Source organism: Emys orbicularis, chromosome 15, assembly GCF_028017835.1.
Source record: "Emys orbicularis isolate rEmyOrb1 chromosome 15, rEmyOrb1.hap1, whole genome shotgun sequence".
NCBI lineage: Eukaryota > Metazoa > Chordata > Testudines > Emydidae > Emys > Emys orbicularis.
In genome coordinates, this window is record NC_088697.1 from 18,678,402 (window position 1) to 18,693,756 (window position 15,355).

At 56.2% G+C, this 15,355-nt stretch overlaps 1 protein-coding gene across 1 annotated transcript in view; it reads left to right on the forward strand.

Moving 5' to 3' along the window:
• Nucleotides 1-2,868: 2,868 nt before the first annotated feature.
• Nucleotides 2,869-15,355, forward strand: part of FAM118B (family with sequence similarity 118 member B) — a 30,957-nt gene continuing 18,470 nt past the window's right edge. Inside the window, exons 1-2 of the mRNA XM_065417149.1 lie at nucleotides 2,869-2,937; nucleotides 14,249-14,301. The gene's annotated coding sequence lies outside the window, so the exon portion shown is untranslated. The remainder of the gene's footprint in view (nucleotides 2,938-14,248; nucleotides 14,302-15,355) is intronic.

Here is a 15,355-nt window from a genome sequence, read left to right on the forward strand (position 1 = left end):
TAGATCAGATACTGCTTCCAAAGCTTTGACACAAACATTTTGGAGACTGTAGGAAATAAGATTACTGCAAAATAGGGAAAAACAAATCCAGTATGGGAGGGAATAAGCAGGAAATCAACACTCTCTAGAGAGGAATGCCCCTCAGCCCTGAAGGCTTCATCACCAGTTTCTATAAAAGATGCTCTGACATCTGACATCAAACCATACAAGAAAAATTCACCAAAGTTTTTGAGAGATTAAACAAAGCAAAAAACTACTTCTGTCCCCAAGAAACATAGCGAAGCTCATTAAGGCTCAGAATCATAACTATCCCCAGAGCAGGAAGACTTTCAGTTTTCTGCAGACCAATATCCAACATTAACAATCTGAAGACAGCACTATTTGTCTAATGCAGGAGAAACTATCTCCACTATTGCAAACTCCCACCCATTATAGATTTTGGCACCTGAAGGACAAGCTCTCACTATGAGAGAAGCTCCTTCATTCCTATGATTTTCAGGGCTGCCCTGAGGCAGCAGCAGCTCTTCTCTAACTGCCCTCCCTTCCCCGCTTCCAGCTAACCCCAGCCATTATCGTCTGCCCATGATCTGCCACTGCTCTACCCAGGGTTGTAGGAGGTGGGGGAAAAGCTATTGGATTTGTGGCAGAGATGTGGGACACAGAGGGGAGTCAGGGAAGTGCTGCTTCTTGGAAAATTCCAGTGTTTTTACTGTAACATTATTAATTACATGAATGATTAAGTTATGTATAGAAAGTCATGATAGTGTCATTTTGAACATTACAAATAGTTTCAACACTTAATATTTTGAAGTGTTAATGGCTAACCCTGGTTAAAATCCTATTGTAAAAGGGGCAAGTCATAGTTTTAACACGTTAATTGTTTGAGAACTATTTTCCTAGTGTAGATGTGGCTAATGTTTCAATAACTGCCACTCCCTTTTGTTGACCAAAAAGGAATCATTAAATGCCACTTCCTCATATGAAACAGAAACATTGCTTGAGACAGATTGCTATGTCATGGATTCACATGTGTGGGTTATGCTCTGGCCTTTAAACTGGCTGCCAGGGTTAACCCTGTAGAGTGCCAAACCTCCAAGGGTCACCCTTTTCCATAAGGATAGGCCATGTGGCTTCAACATCTCCAAGACAAGGTCTTCAGGCTCCAGCACTCCTTGTTTCTCGCTATGCAAGTACTGTACAGCAAGTCTGACTGAGGTAGGCTCCTGTTCAGAGACTTTTTACTCCCTTTAGGGGTCAATGCAAATCAATATTTGCAGCGATTCAAAGCAGACTTTTTCAAAACAGGGTAGGTTCACATACTACTATTAGGAAGATTACTGATTCACAAACCTAAAGTCATCTCTCAGACGGAATGAGGGGAAGAAGCAAGCGTCCTGAATATCTTAAAATAAGTTTCTTAAGTTCCTAATTTATACTATTTTTAAATATTTAAGGAACCTAAAAAATTGTTATAGGCTCCTCAAAGGGGAAATGGTATTATCCATATCACAGTGTACCAAAACTTAAAAAATAAAAAGCTTTTCATTTTCCTGAGAAAAATCAGACTAGAAGACTAAGGAAGACATTTTAGTTCTAGTATGATAAGTAATACTACATTTTTACATATTCAACAAATGTCATTCATATCATTTGTTTAAAATGATTCCATTGTTCATGTTGCTGTTTGCAAGGATAAGGTTGCATATAGTTACTTAGTGTAAGCGCTTGGCCCACATACTGAAGTGGGAGATATTTAAACAGACAAAGTATAATCACTTTGTAAGGACTGAAATGTTTAATTTTGTTTATTTAAGAACTACATATCCTTAATTAACACACCCATCTAAAACAAAGGGTAGCATAAGGAACGTTGCTAGAACTCCTTTACCTCGGTACTGTAGAAGACAATGCCATTACCACTGCTAGCACAGTAGGTCCTGCAATTACCACAGCCTAAGCAAATGCTGTTTGCAAGGTATTGTTTATATTACTTTTTCACCCATTTAATCAGTCACCGACTTCAGAATGCAATGGCCACACACGGGGCTTTCCAAGTACTCTTACTGCCACACTCCTGCATTTTGCATGGTTTTTGTAGCAACCCTTCTGGTCTCAAAGCTTGCATAGAATTTACATCCAACCCCCTATAGGTATTTTAGGGAGAGGCCTGCACTGAGTTTCCCTGGTTTCTCATCCCGCCACAGCCTGGCCAGAAGGGCGCTGGGGAGCCTTGCCCAGGTTTCGGTGGGGTGGTGCGAGGACTAGGCCTGAGTTATTTGTTTTCACACCCAACACGGCAGGCAGCAACTCCCCATGGGGAGGATGACTGGAGAATGGCTGGGTCCCCCAGTCAGCCCTGGGCCCGAGGGCAGCCCTAGAGGGACCCCAGCCAGGCAAGGGCCCAAGCCCTGAAGCAGCAGCACCCAGGCGCCTCCTGCGCCCCAAGAAACAGGCAGAGACATCAACCCCCAGCTCACCCTCACCCAGCTTCTAAACACACAAAGGTAACTGACTAACACCGCCCAGACCCACCACGACTCCCTTTATATAGCCCATGAAACATCGCGATAAGACAGAGGGCGCGAGGAGAGCTGGTCAGTGCCGAGCCGGAGTTCTCGCGCTATTTCCCCATACCTACCTAAGCGGGTATGGTCTTGAGGGAGGAGCCGACGCACGCTGCCCCGCCCAGGCAGTCCTAGAGCTCTGCAACCCGCCCCCTTGCCGCTAATAGACCAATGGGAAGCGCGGGGAGGAGCCGAAGGGAAACACCCCTTGAGGCTCCCTGTTCGGCTTTTCCCCTGCCCTTCTCACCCTTCCCCGTTGGTACGAGAGCGAGACGGGACCTGGGCGTGCGCCTGCATAGAACGGAGAGCCGAGGGCGGGATGAGCACTGCGCCTGCGCACGGGAAGGAGTCGCGTCTGCAAGACGTTTCCGCAGTAAGGAACGCGAGGAGAGTGTAACGCGCTTGCGCGGAGGAAGGGGGTGTTCTGGGCAGCACAATGCGCCTGCGTGGGCCGGCCGCGGCTGGTGGCGGAGGGAGGGTCGGTGACGGTGGGAGCCGGCGGGAGCTCCCCGTGGGCCGGTAACAGCGGACGGGGCGCCACAGCCAGGTGAGTTCGCGGCGGAGCCCGGCCGGCTAGGGTAGTAGGGCCCCTCCTGCGCCGCTGTCCTGCGGCCGGCTCGGCTCCTCCAGCCCTCTGAGGGGAGCGTACCCGGGATAGTCCCTTCTGGGGCGGGGCGGCTGGTACCCGGGCCGGCGGGGCGGTCTGGCCGGTGCTCACCTAGCACTGAAATGCAGCCCCCTCTGGGGCGGGGCGGCTGGTACCCGGGCCGGCGGGGCGGTCTGGCCAGTGCTCACCTAGCACTGAAATGCAGCCCCCTCTGGGGCGGGGCGGCTGGTACCCGGGCCGGCGGGGCGGTCTGGCCGGTGCTCACCTAGCACTGAAATGCAGCCCCCCTCTGGGGCGGGGCGGCTGGTACCCGGGCCGGCGGGGCGGTCTGGCCGGTGCTCACCTAGCTCTGAAATGCAGCCCCCTCTGGGGCGGGGCGGCGGCTGGTACCCGGGCCGGCGGGGCGGTCTGGCCGGTGCTCACCTAGCTCTGAAATGCAGCCCCCTCTGGGGTGGGGCGGCTGGTACCCGGGCCGGCGGGGCGGTCTGGCCGGTGCTCACCTAGCTCTGAAATGCAGCCCCCTCTGGGGCGGAGCGGCTGGTACCCGGGCCAGCGGTGTTGTCTGGCCAGTGCTCACCTAGCACTGAAATGCAGCCCCCTCTGGGGCGGGGCGGCTGGTACCCGGGCCGGCGGTACTGTCTGGCCAGTGCTCACCTAGCACTGAAATGCAGCCCCCTCTGGGGCGGGGCGGCTGGTACCCGGGCCGGCGGGTCGGTCTGGCCAGTGCTCACCTAGCACTGAAATGCAGCCCCCTCTGGGGCGGGGCGGCTGGTACCCGGGCCGGCGGGGCGGTCTGGCCGGTGCTCACCTAGCACTGAAATGCAGCCCCCCTCTGGGGCGGGGCGGCTGGTACCCGGGCCGGCGGTGCTGTCTGGCGGGTGCTCACCTAGCACTGAAATGCAGCCCCCTCTGGGGCGGGGCGGCTGGTACCCGGGCCGGCGGTGCGGTCTGGCCGGTGCTCACCTAGCACTGAAATGCAGCCCCCCTCTGGGGCGGGGCGGCGGCTGGTACCCGGGCCGGCGGGGCGGTCTGGCCAGTGCTCACCTAGCACTGAAATGCAGCCCCCTCTGGGGCGGGGCGGCTGGTACCCGGGCCGGCGGTGCGGTCTGGCCGGTGCTCACCTAGCTCTGAAATGCAGCCCCCCTCTGGGGCGGGGCGGCGGCTGATACCCGGGCCGGCGGGGCGGTCTGGCCAGTGCTCACCTAGCACTGAAATGCAGCCCCCTCTGGGGCGGGGCGGCGGCTGGTACCCGGGCCGGCGGGGCGGTCTGGCCGGTGCTCACCTAGCTCTGAAATGCAGCCCCCTCTGGGGTGGGGCGGCTGGTACCCGGGCCGGCGGGGCGGTCTGGCCGGTGCTCACCTAGCTCTGAAATGCAGCCCCCTCTGGGGCGGAGCGGCTGGTACCCGGGCCAGCGGTGTTGTCTGGCCAGTGCTCACCTAGCACTGAAATGCAGCCCCCTCTGGGGCGGGGCGGCTGGTACCCGGGCCGGCGGTACTGTCTGGCCAGTGCTCACCTAGCACTGAAATGCAGCCCCCTCTGGGGCGGGGCGGCTGGTACCCGGGCCGGCGGGTCGGTCTGGCCAGTGCTCACCTAGCACTGAAATGCAGCCCCCTCTGGGGCGGGGCGGCTGGTACCCGGGCCGGCGGGGCGGTCTGGCCGGTGCTCACCTAGCACTGAAATGCAGCCCCCCTCTGGGGCGGGGCGGCTGGTACCCGGGCCGGCGGTGCTGTCTGGCGGGTGCTCACCTAGCACTGAAATGCAGCCCCCTCTGGGGCGGGGCGGCTGGTACCCGGGCCGGCGGTGCGGTCTGGCCGGTGCTCACCTAGCACTGAAATGCAGCCCCCCTCTGGGGCGGGGCGGCGGCTGGTACCCGGGCCGGCGGGGCGGTCTGGCCAGTGCTCACCTAGCACTGAAATGCAGCCCCCTCTGGGGCGGGGCGGCTGGTACCCGGGCCGGCGGTGCGGTCTGGCCGGTGCTCACCTAGCACTGAAATGCAGCCCCCCTCTGGGGCGGGGCGGCGGCTGGTACCCGGGCCGGCGGGGCGGTCTGGCCAGTGCTCACCTAGCACTGAAATGCAGCCCCCTCTGGGGCGGGGCGGCGGCTGGTACCCGGGCCGGCGGGGCGGTCTGGCCGGTGCTCACCTAGCTCTGAAATGCAGCCCCCTCTGGGGTGGGGCGGCTGGTACCCGGGCCGGCGGGGCGGTCTGGCCGGTGCTCACCTAGCTCTGAAATGCAGCCCCCTCTGGGGCGGGGCGGCTGGTACCCGGGCCAGCGGTGTTGTCTGGCCAGTGCTCACCTAGCACTGAAATGCAGCCCCCTCTGGGGCGGGGCGGCTGGTACCCGGGCCGGCGGTACTGTCTGGCCAGTGCTCACCTAGCACTGAAATGCAGCCCCCTCTGGGGCGGGGCGGCTGGTACCCGGGCCGGCGGGTCGGTCTGGCCAGTGCTCACCTAGCACTGAAATGCAGCCCCCTCTGGGGCGGGGCGGCTGGTACCCGGGCCGGCGGTGCGGTCTGGCCGGTGCTCACCTAGCTCTGAAATGCAGCCCCCCTCTGGGGCGGGGCGGCGGCTGGTACCCGGGCCGGCGGGGCGGTCTGGCCAGTGCTCACCTAGCACTGAAATGCAGCCCCCTCTGGGGCGGGGCGGCGGCTGGTACCCGGGCCGGCGGGGCGGTCTGGCCGGTGCTCACCTAGCTCTGAAATGCAGCCCCCTCTGGGGTGGGGCGGCTGGTACCCGGGCCGGCGGGGCGGTCTGGCCGGTGCTCACCTAGCTCTGAAATGCAGCCCCCTCTGGGGCGGGGCGGCTGGTACCCGGGCCGGCGGTGCTGTCTGGCGGGTGCTCACCTAGCACTGAAATGCAGCCCCCTCTGGGGCGGGGCGGCTGGTACCCGGGCCAGCGGTGTTGTCTGGCCAGTGCTCACCTAGCACTGAAATGCAGCCCCCTCTGGGGCGGGGCGGCTGGTACCCGGGCCGGCGGTACTGTCTGGCCAGTGCTCACCTAGCACTGAAATGCAGCCCCCTCTGGGGCGGGGCGGCTGGTACCCGGGCCGGCGGGTCGGTCTGGCCAGTGCTCACCTAGCACTGAAATGCAGCCCCCTCTGGGGCGGGGCGGCTGGTACCCGGGCCGGCGGTGCTGTCTGGCCAGTGCTCATCTAGCACTGAAATGCAGTCCCCTCTGGGGCGGGGCGGCTGGTACCCGGGCCGGCGGTGCTGTCTGGTCGGTGCTTACCTAGCACTGAAATGCAGCCCCCTCTGGGGCGGGGCGGCTGGTACCCGGGCCGGCGGTGCTGTCTGGTGGGTGCTCACCTAGCACTGAAATGCAGTCCCCTCTGGGGCGGGGCGGCGGCTGGTACCCGGGCCGGCGGTGCTGTCTGGCGGGTGCTCACCTAGCACTGAAATGCAGCCCCCCTCTGGGGCGGGGCGGCGGCTGGTACCCGGGCCGGCGGGGCGGTCTGGCCAGTGCTCACCTAGCACTGAAATGCAGCCCCCTCTGGGGCGGGGCGGCTGGTACCCGGGCCGGCGGTGCGGTCTGGCCGGTGCTCACCTAGCTCTGAAATGCAGCCCCCCTCTGGGGCGGGGCGGCGGCTGGTACCCGGGCCGGCGGGGCGGTCTGGCCAGTGCTCACCTAGCACTGAAATGCAGCCCCCTCTGGGGCGGGGCGGCGGCTGGTACCCGGGCCGGCGGGGCGGTCTGGCCGGTGCTCACCTAGCTCTGAAATGCAGCCCCCTCTGGGGTGGGGCGGCTGGTACCCGGGCCGGCGGGGCGGTCTGGCCGGTGCTCACCTAGCTCTGAAATGCAGCCCCCTCTGGGGCGGAGCGGCTGGTACCCGGGCCAGCGGTGTTGTCTGGCCAGTGCTCACCTAGCACTGAAATGCAGCCCCCTCTGGGGCGGGGCGGCTGGTACCCGGGCCGGCGGTACTGTCTGGCCAGTGCTCACCTAGCACTGAAATGCAGCCCCCTCTGGGGCGGGGCGGCTGGTACCCGGGCCGGCGGGTCGGTCTGGCCAGTGCTCACCTAGCACTGAAATGCAGCCCCCTCTGGGGCGGGGCGGCTGGTACCCGGGCCGGCGGGGCGGTCTGGCCGGTGCTCACCTAGCACTGAAATGCAGCCCCCCTCTGGGGCGGGGCGGCTGGTACCCGGGCCGGCGGTGCTGTCTGGCGGGTGCTCACCTAGCACTGAAATGCAGCCCCCTCTGGGGCGGGGCGGCTGGTACCCGGGCCGGCGGTGCGGTCTGGCCGGTGCTCACCTAGCACTGAAATGCAGCCCCCCTCTGGGGCGGGGCGGCGGCTGGTACCCGGGCCGGCGGGGCGGTCTGGCCAGTGCTCACCTAGCACTGAAATGCAGCCCCCTCTGGGGCGGGGCGGCTGGTACCCGGGCCGGCGGTGCGGTCTGGCCGGTGCTCACCTAGCTCTGAAATGCAGCCCCCCTCTGGGGCGGGGCGGCGGCTGATACCCGGGCCGGCGGGGCGGTCTGGCCAGTGCTCACCTAGCACTGAAATGCAGCCCCCTCTGGGGCGGGGCGGCGGCTGGTACCCGGGCCGGCGGGGCGGTCTGGCCGGTGCTCACCTAGCTCTGAAATGCAGCCCCCTCTGGGGTGGGGCGGCTGGTACCCGGGCCGGCGGGGCGGTCTGGCCGGTGCTCACCTAGCTCTGAAATGCAGCCCCCTCTGGGGCGGAGCGGCTGGTACCCGGGCCAGCGGTGTTGTCTGGCCAGTGCTCACCTAGCACTGAAATGCAGCCCCCTCTGGGGCGGGGCGGCTGGTACCCGGGCCGGCGGTACTGTCTGGCCAGTGCTCACCTAGCACTGAAATGCAGCCCCCTCTGGGGCGGGGCGGCTGGTACCCGGGCCGGCGGGTCGGTCTGGCCAGTGCTCACCTAGCACTGAAATGCAGCCCCCTCTGGGGCGGGGCGGCTGGTACCCGGGCCGGCGGGGCGGTCTGGCCGGTGCTCACCTAGCACTGAAATGCAGCCCCCCTCTGGGGCGGGGCGGCTGGTACCCGGGCCGGCGGTGCTGTCTGGCGGGTGCTCACCTAGCACTGAAATGCAGCCCCCTCTGGGGCGGGGCGGCTGGTACCCGGGCCGGCGGTGCGGTCTGGCCGGTGCTCACCTAGCACTGAAATGCAGCCCCCCTCTGGGGCGGGGCGGCGGCTGGTACCCGGGCCGGCGGGGCGGTCTGGCCAGTGCTCACCTAGCACTGAAATGCAGCCCCCTCTGGGGCGGGGCGGCTGGTACCCGGGCCGGCGGTGCGGTCTGGCCGGTGCTCACCTAGCACTGAAATGCAGCCCCCCTCTGGGGCGGGGCGGCGGCTGGTACCCGGGCCGGCGGGGCGGTCTGGCCAGTGCTCACCTAGCACTGAAATGCAGCCCCCTCTGGGGCGGGGCGGCGGCTGGTACCCGGGCCGGCGGGGCGGTCTGGCCGGTGCTCACCTAGCTCTGAAATGCAGCCCCCTCTGGGGTGGGGCGGCTGGTACCCGGGCCGGCGGGGCGGTCTGGCCGGTGCTCACCTAGCTCTGAAATGCAGCCCCCTCTGGGGCGGGGCGGCTGGTACCCGGGCCAGCGGTGTTGTCTGGCCAGTGCTCACCTAGCACTGAAATGCAGCCCCCTCTGGGGCGGGGCGGCTGGTACCCGGGCCGGCGGTACTGTCTGGCCAGTGCTCACCTAGCACTGAAATGCAGCCCCCTCTGGGGCGGGGCGGCTGGTACCCGGGCCGGCGGGTCGGTCTGGCCAGTGCTCACCTAGCACTGAAATGCAGCCCCCTCTGGGGCGGGGCGGCTGGTACCCGGGCCGGCGGTGCGGTCTGGCCGGTGCTCACCTAGCTCTGAAATGCAGCCCCCCTCTGGGGCGGGGCGGCGGCTGGTACCCGGGCCGGCGGGGCGGTCTGGCCAGTGCTCACCTAGCACTGAAATGCAGCCCCCTCTGGGGCGGGGCGGCGGCTGGTACCCGGGCCGGCGGGGCGGTCTGGCCGGTGCTCACCTAGCTCTGAAATGCAGCCCCCTCTGGGGTGGGGCGGCTGGTACCCGGGCCGGCGGGGCGGTCTGGCCGGTGCTCACCTAGCTCTGAAATGCAGCCCCCTCTGGGGCGGGGCGGCTGGTACCCGGGCCGGCGGTGCTGTCTGGCGGGTGCTCACCTAGCACTGAAATGCAGCCCCCTCTGGGGCGGGGCGGCTGGTACCCGGGCCAGCGGTGTTGTCTGGCCAGTGCTCACCTAGCACTGAAATGCAGCCCCCTCTGGGGCGGGGCGGCTGGTACCCGGGCCGGCGGTACTGTCTGGCCAGTGCTCACCTAGCACTGAAATGCAGCCCCCTCTGGGGCGGGGCGGCTGGTACCCGGGCCGGCGGGTCGGTCTGGCCAGTGCTCACCTAGCACTGAAATGCAGCCCCCTCTGGGGCGGGGCGGCTGGTACCCGGGCCGGCGGTGCTGTCTGGCCAGTGCTCATCTAGCACTGAAATGCAGTCCCCTCTGGGGCGGGGCGGCTGGTACCCGGGCCGGCGGTGCTGTCTGGTCGGTGCTTACCTAGCACTGAAATGCAGCCCCCTCTGGGGCGGGGCGGCTGGTACCCGGGCCGGCGGTGCTGTCTGGCGGGTGCTCACCTAGCACTGAAATGCAGCCCCCTCTGGGGCGGGGCGGCGGCTGGTACCCGGGCCGGCGGTGCGGTCTGGCCAGTGCTCACCTAGCTCTGAAATGCAGCCCCCTCTGGGGCGGGGCGGCTGGTACCCGGGCCGGCGGGGCAGTCTGGTGGGTGCTCACCTAGCACTGAAATGCAGTCCCCTCTGGGGCGGGGCGGCGGCTGGTACCCGGGCTGGCGGTGCGGTCTGGCCGGTGCTCACCTAGCTCTGAAATGCAGCCCCCTCTGGGGCGGGGCGGCTGGTACCCGGGCTGGCGGTGCTGTCTGGCCGGTGCTCACCTGGCACTGAAATGCAGCCCTCTCTGGGGCGGGGCGGTGGCTGGTACCCAGGCCAGCAGTGCTGTATGGCCAGTGCTCACCTAGCTCTGAAATGCAACCCCCTTAGGGGCGATGGCTGGCAGTGCTCTACAGCAATTGCTCACCTACCATTAAAATGCAGCCCCCATCCTAGCTGACACTTACATGCCAGCAAAACTTTGTTGTGTTGACCAGGCCTCCCCGTAAGACCTTTTCTTCACTAGGAAGAAGGTGGTTTTTTTTTTAAACATGTTGGCTAATCCTTGTTAAAATCCTACTGTAAATTGGCTGACCAAGAAAGGACCAATAAATGCTATTTCTAGTGTATGAGGAGTGGAAACATTGCTTGAGACAGTTTGCTGTGTCACAGATTGACAGGGTGTGGGCTATCTCCTGGCCTTTAAACAGTGTGCTGGGAGTTACCCATTAGTGTTCCAGACCCTAAAAGGTCACACTTTTCCTCAGGGATAGGCCATGTGGCTTTAATGCCTCGGAGACTGGGTTTTCGGGCTCCAACACTCCTGTTTGTCACCATGAGCGCTAGCGCTGCACAGTGAATCTGACTGAGAGAGACTCCTGTTCAGAGACTTTTCACCTGTTTCAGGTATCAATGCACATCAGTATTTGCAGTGATATCAAGCAGCCTTTTCCAAACCAGAGTAGGTTTTGAATCAGTTGCAATGCAGCATCTAGAAGCACTTAACTTTTGCTTCTGTATGCTAACCTAAGGCAGAGTTTGCACTGGCAAAAGCTGGGGCTCCAAATCAGGCTTGAAATCTGACTGTTTTGGTTTAACCTGAATCTAATTTCTTCATCTCATGGGATTTGGTAGTCTTTGGAACCAGTCCTCATCCTTTGATCTCACACATAAAGAACTTACTTTAAAATGTTGGCAGTGCCTGGTTGTTATGCCACTAGCTTCCTTGTTCTGTCTCTGTAGGCCCTGCAGCCCTTGTTCTCTACTGTACCTTCTGATGCAATCTTGCTTCCGTTTTACCCCTTTGTTAAAAATACTCATTCTATAAACTTAAAATCCTCTTTTTGGGTTGCATACTCCTAGTTTTTGAGGGATTTCCCAGCAAACCCTTTAAAGCTGATTGGTGTCAACTTTTTTTTACTGTGTGTGCAGCCCCAGCCCCGAAAGCCTCCATGCCTCCTATTTACTGATTTCTCTTTCTCTGTATCTTCTTTCCCCCCACCTGTCTCACTTTTTTTGATTGAGTCAGGTGTTTCCCTAAATGAATGAGGCTGTCCCTTCCCTTAAGGACTGAGCTTGCTGCCTTTATAGTGCCTGCCCTTGGCCAACCTTAACTCTTGAAACTTTCACCTCCCAGGTAGCACAACATAGGATGGTCAGCCAGAGAGGAGTACTTGAAAATAGTTGTTTTGCAACTGAAATTTCTGAGCTTTTATTAAAGTGACATTAGTGTCGTGGTCCTGCAGCACTTAAGATCATAAACCAAGTTCCATTCTTAGTATTTAAGTCATTTTAATTTATTGTTCAATATGTGAATAAAATGTGTAACTTTCAGACAAAGTTCTTGGGTTGACCCAAGATTAAACCACACAATCTGGTTCAGCTTTGCAATGGGCAAACTATCTAAACAAATTCCTTACTATTTATTTCGTTTAGCACTTCTACATGACAGCTCACTCTTCTTCAGTAGTTTTGCTAGAGCCTTAGCAAGCTGGCAAAATCTACAAAGATCAAGCTAGTTTGGGACCTCCTTAGTGAAGTTAACAGGCTTCCCCTATGAACTCTGTCCTACGTTATTATAAACAAGCTTAATCAAATAAGTAAATTAATCTCCTGTTTTCAGATCAAGAGTGATGGTTTATCTAGCGTGTAATCAGTTATAATTCAGGAGAAGCAGCCTCTCATTGTTGGGAACATATTGGGAAAAGCAAATTGTATAGATGGAAACTCAAGTACAGACTTAGTTCCTGAGGTTACAGATAAATAGGTAACCAGACAGGAGCATATAGAGGGATGGGAGCATGAAAAAAGCAATACTATTGACTTCTGATGTGTGTAGCAGGATGACAATGCCAAATTAGTGTCCTGTAACTGCCTCCCTGCAAGTCTTGTCCAACCAGCTGCACCAGGACTATTGCCTACAGTATTGTCTCAAAATTTAGGTAGGATGTAGGAAATCTAAAGAAAAACAAAAATAACTTGAGAATTAGAGGATGGGTCACTTGAAGAGAGACCGTGGGAGCTGAATTTATATAGTCAAAGAGATGACTTTGGAGGGGGACATAATCCCAGGAATGACCTTGGAAGATAACCATGTGTTGTAGGAAGGCAGTGCTTAATTCTCAGAAATTGGTAGGAGGAATGATCTGAAGTTAAGGGAGGAAAGTTTGGGCTAGATATTAGGAAAGAATTCTGAGCTCCAAGAGGGATGGTTTAAAACACTATCGCTGCTGAGATTCAAGAACTGGTTACTGGTTACAAAAATTACTGAGGTGATTTGTGTGGCTACCAGGGTGGATAAAAATCAATGATTTAAAAAAAAAAATCTGATTTTTTTTTTTTAAATTTAAATAGGTTTTCTCCCCAAAATCCGATCTAAAGATAGCTTTGAGCTATAATGTATCTTAATTAAAACTATCTCCTCATGGAATAGGGATTATAAATTATAATTCTATAGTATAAGACAATATATTCATGTAATGTTTAAGAAAAGTTTTGTAAATGAGTTCAAATAGTTCATGGATTAGGGACCCAATCTTACGGGTTTCCACAAGCTTCTGTATAGATTTAGGTTAATCTTTCTATCTACCCAATGGGACTCAGTGCTCAGTCTAGAAGATACCATCAGAGATGCTTAGTTTTGCAATTCTCAAACACAAATCTCCAGATTTGTTAACAGCAAAAATGTTTTTAAATAAATAAATATATAGAGGTGAGAAATAACAGAACTTAAGTCTATTGTCCCTCTGTAAATTTGTGTACACCGTTAATCCCTTACCTCTCTCTAAAAGTGCAAAGTTTCAAAAAGTTCAATGAATAGAAGATTGTTGGGGGCAGACTAGATCTGGACAAGGAGAAGTCTGGAGATAAATGTGAGCAGCAAGGGACATATGCTTTTTTGTTAAAATATTATATGTTGAAGAAAAAAAATCCAGAATACTTAACATTGTTGTTTTAGTTAAATAAAACAATTTAAATGTCTGTCGGGTGATGTTCTCCTCCTAATACAGCCTGGCAAGAAAGTCCTCCAAATATTAATGATTAACCTGTTGAATTGGCGATAGTTCACCTCCCAATGACTTCATAAATATCTGCTTCAATTACCTTTGGCAAATGAAATCACCAGACAATCTTTCATTTTCTGATATAGCTGCAAAACTAATCTGAAAAGTTTTCAAAATAAATCCGTTTAAAAATGTATAGTGTGTCCCTTCTAAAAATGAAACCTACATCTATCTCTGAGTTGTGAAGAATATGTATTAAGGTTATAACAGCCAACAAGAATGCACTTCTGTGTAGAAAACCATGATTAAATCAAGTCTTCCTGACTAGTGATTTAAATCATGATTTAAATAAATTTGATTAAAATCAAATCCACCCTGGTGGCTACTTTTTGCAAAATGCAGGGAGCAGACAGTATTACACAACATTGCCAGAAAAGCGCAGTTATCTTTGATTCTGTGTCCTCCTACTGCAAGCTTCTCAAGTAAACACCCTAGAATTGCTTCCCTAAGGGGAAAATTAAACTTATTCGTTAGGTAACCAAGAATTTATCAAACATATCAACTCATGTTTTAGGGGTGTGTGACATTCTTCAGTGAACTGATTAGAGTTAAAAGATGAGGTGCTTAACATCTACAGGATTAGACAATCATAATGTCGATCTTCTTCATACAGAGCTCTTGTTTGTTGTGTGCAATTGTGCCTCCTGACACACAGATCTTTGCTTTGAGAAAAGAAGTATCCTACTTCGGAGATAAATTGGTCTGTCGTCAGTGACTGTTTTGCAAGTGTGGTCAAGGGTTCATTAAGGTACATCTCATTACATGCTCCTGTATCTAAGAAACATCTGACCATCAATCTCCTCTCTGTGTCATAACATGGGAATAATGAGAGCATGTTGGGTAGAACTGGCAAGAAACTCTCACTTGTTTGGAGCGTTCCTAACTTTTCTTTGGATCTGCAGTGACACAATCTAGTCAAAGGGACGGTGAGAGGACAGCAGAACAAAACATAAAGGTAAGATAACAGGTGTTATAAACATTTTATGCTAAATTAAAAGTGTGCTGTATGTTTTTGTCAGTGAAGGGATGATCTGTTCTATTTGATAGTATTCATTGCATGGGCAGTCTGGTAATGTTGCAGTTCATTGTTTGCAGAAATTCAAAATGAGGTAGAAAAAGACAGCTCTTAGGTGACATTATATCCTAAATCGTGCTGGTTCAGTATCTGTTCTGATGTCTGAAGATAAGTCCATATCATAGGGAATTCCTAAATTGAATTACTTTCTCTTGTTAAAGACCACATACTTGTACAGCTAAGTCCTAAAACTCCTGGGGACATGCTACTCCAAACTCCCATGAAGTCAGTGAGAAGTTGGAGCATGCAAAGAATGCAGGATGAGGCCCTAGATCATGGGTAACCAATTATTTTTTGTCAAGGAGCAGACTCCAGAGAAAATAATACAAAAATAATAATAAGTAAATAGAAAGATTTTGCAGTGCGTTCAGAAGCATCTGTTGGTCCAGATTTGGCCTGCGGTCCTCCTATTGACTACCCCTGCCCTAGATGAATCTCTGTGCTGGTGGCAAGTCCAGGCTTGACCTCGCTGTAGGCTGAAGTCACGCAACAGCACTGGCAGAAGCAGTACAGACTTCCCCTTGCAGTGCTAACTGCTACTGCACCTTGAGCCTGCACTAAAGGGCCTACCTTTGTGGTGAGAAGGGGAGAGTTCAGTTTTCATGACTCGTTCAGGCCTTGTTTTCTCAATTGAGACTGCCTGTAAGGGAGTCAGTTGTGATGGTGATTTTTGTGTGTGTATGTGCTGTGCAAACCTGGAAACTGAAGCTATCAATTCCTTCAGTTCTAAAATAAAAACTCAGAAAAAATTATAGTATAGTATGGCTTTGTATATGCATCTTAATTTAATAAAAATCCATGTACAAACTCTATTACAATTGTAATTTAAAACCATTTACTCCAGTCGCTGTTCTTAGACTTTCTGATCAAATTAGCAAAAATGATGCATTTTTTTGTTCCTTACTGTGCTCGTGGATGGATCTCTGTTCTCCTT